A 2,379-nucleotide genomic window follows, 5' to 3' on the forward strand; every position below is an offset into this window, starting at 1 on the left:
ATAAGGAACATGCCTACCATAATACTCTCCCCCGCGATCAGACCGTACAACTTTGATTTTTGCGTTCAGTTGATTTTCAACCTCCGCTTTATAGACTTTGAATTTCTCCAAAGCTTCCGATCGGTCACGTATGGGATAAATATATCCATAGCGGGAAAAGTCGTCTGTGAATGTAATGAATGAATCAAAACCATCTACAGACTTAACATTAAGGGGTCCACATATGTCGGTGTGAATTAATTCTAAAACCCCTGTGGCTCTTACTGCTCCTTTCTTAATTGTTTTTGCGAATTTTCCTTTAATGCAGTCGACACATTTGTCTGCATCTGAGAAGTCTAATGGGAGGAGTATTTCATTTTTAACTAAGCGTTCCATTCTCCCCCTCGAAATGTGGCCCAAATGACAATGCCACAATTTCGAAGAATTACTAACTCCTTTCCATGTCTTCTCAACATTAATTTCATCACTCACATGCATAACTGAATCATTATTAAGAGATAACATGTATAGTTGGCCTCGTCTAACACCGATGCCTACATTCTTATTACATTTGATCAAAGCAAATTGTTTCTTGCCAAAATGGCACTCATACATATCATCATCTAAATGAGAAACTGAAATCAAATTCCTACTTAAGGTAGGCACATAAATAACATTATTCAATCTAAGAGTGTGGCCAGTGTGTAGCTCCAACGTGAGAGATCCCACAGCTTCAACATCGGCCTCAACTCCATTCGCAACCTTAAGCTTTCTTGTTCCTCCTCTTATAGTTTGGATCGTATCGAATCCCTGCATAGAGTTAGCAACGTGAGTGGTTGCCCCTGAATCAATCCACCATGACTTTATAGAAAAATCGACATAAAGAGATTCATCTACAAAAGTAATTTCATCAATACCTCTTTTGTTCATCCATTTTAGAAAGCCTGGGCAGTCCCTTTGATAGTGTCCCTCCTCTTTGCAGAAGTTACAAGCATTTTCTCCAGCAGTGGAGCTGCTAGGAGCAGAAGAAGAACTGCCGGCTTCTTTACCCTTGAATGCCTTAGGGTTGAATGGCTTAGTGCCTTCTTTCTTGACTTGCTTTTTCTGAGGCTTGGGAAAACCATGCCCGTCATGCTTTCTCTTGTTAGAGCCAACATGAAAAACATGGTCTTTCTTCTGCCTCATGATCCTCTCTTCCTCCTGGACGCTCCTCGCGGTCATCTCAGAGAGTGGCCATTTTTCCTTTAGAGAGTTATAGTTGACCTTAAATTGTTCAAACTCTTCTGGAAGAGACTTAAGAATAATTATGACAAGAAGGGCTTCACTTAAAGAACACTCCAAAGCCTTAAGTTTGGTGTAAGCATTTACCACCCTCAATATGTGTTGCCTAACGTTTCCGTCAATAGTGTATTTCTGAAAGTTTACCAAAAAGCTCATGAGCATACACTTTGTCGAAGCCTTTAAATTGCTCCTCCATTTCAGTGAGGAATTCTTTAGCAGTGTCTTTCTTAGGGAATGCTTCAGAAATGTCCGGCGATATTGTCGCTTTCATGATGAGAAGCGCAATATGGTTGGACTTGTTCCACTTTTCCATCTTAACATCATAGTCTTTCTTTAGTTCTGCATACCCTGTAACACCTGCAACAGGTGCCACATGTTTTTCTTCCCTCAAGGCATAGTCAAATTCATTACAACCCAAACATAATTCGACTTGGGACTTCCAACGAGGGAAGTTACTCCCCGTAAGTGGTTCGATCGTGTCGGACCGAAATGGAGCGGAAGCTGAAATCATCATAAAAATTCATAAGTAAACTTGCATGATTATAAATTTACGTTGGTAAATAAACAAACATGCCAAGTATTTAATTTCAACTCCATGTCAAAACACCGTTGGGCAGAAAAAACATGGAATTAAAATATCATAGGGGATGACTCATAATAATAAAACAACGTTGGTCCGAATTAAAATTAGAGTCATTTCATTCTGAATTTAAACATCAACATAAAAGAAAATATCATTATTTTTTATGTCTAAAAAATTCATCATGCAAAACACATAATAAATTCTGAATAAAATATCTCGTTGGTTCAATTTTACCCAGAATAATAATGTGTTCATTTTAGTTTTGGGCATTTTCTATTTTTTTAACGGTGCAAAAACATAATAACTATTAACTTAAACGCACTGTAAAAAAACACAAAATCGCGACAGTGATTTTAGCCCGAAAGACCCCACAGCTACACGTAAAACGGCCCAGCCCAGAAGAAGTTTTTTTTTGTGTGTTTTCGCTGGACTGACATAACCTGGGCCGCAACCCACAGCCGGAATCGGCCCATTAGCGCCCGCCGGCCCGAGTCGGCACTCCGCGACGCTGTGAGCCGTCCGATCGAATCGGACGG

At 39.8% G+C, this 2,379-nt stretch overlaps 1 pseudogene; it reads right to left on the minus strand.

Annotated features, from left to right (window-relative positions):
• Nucleotides 1–646: 646 nt before the first annotated feature.
• On the minus strand, nucleotides 647–1,588 carry LOC147992118 (uncharacterized; annotated as a pseudogene).
• Between the last annotated feature and the right edge of the window lie 791 nt (nucleotides 1,589–2,379).

This window comes from Triticum urartu, chromosome 1A (assembly GCF_056163025.1).
Source record: "Triticum urartu cultivar PI428250 chromosome 1A, HENAU_Tu73, whole genome shotgun sequence".
NCBI lineage: Eukaryota > Viridiplantae > Streptophyta > Magnoliopsida > Poales > Poaceae > Triticum > Triticum urartu.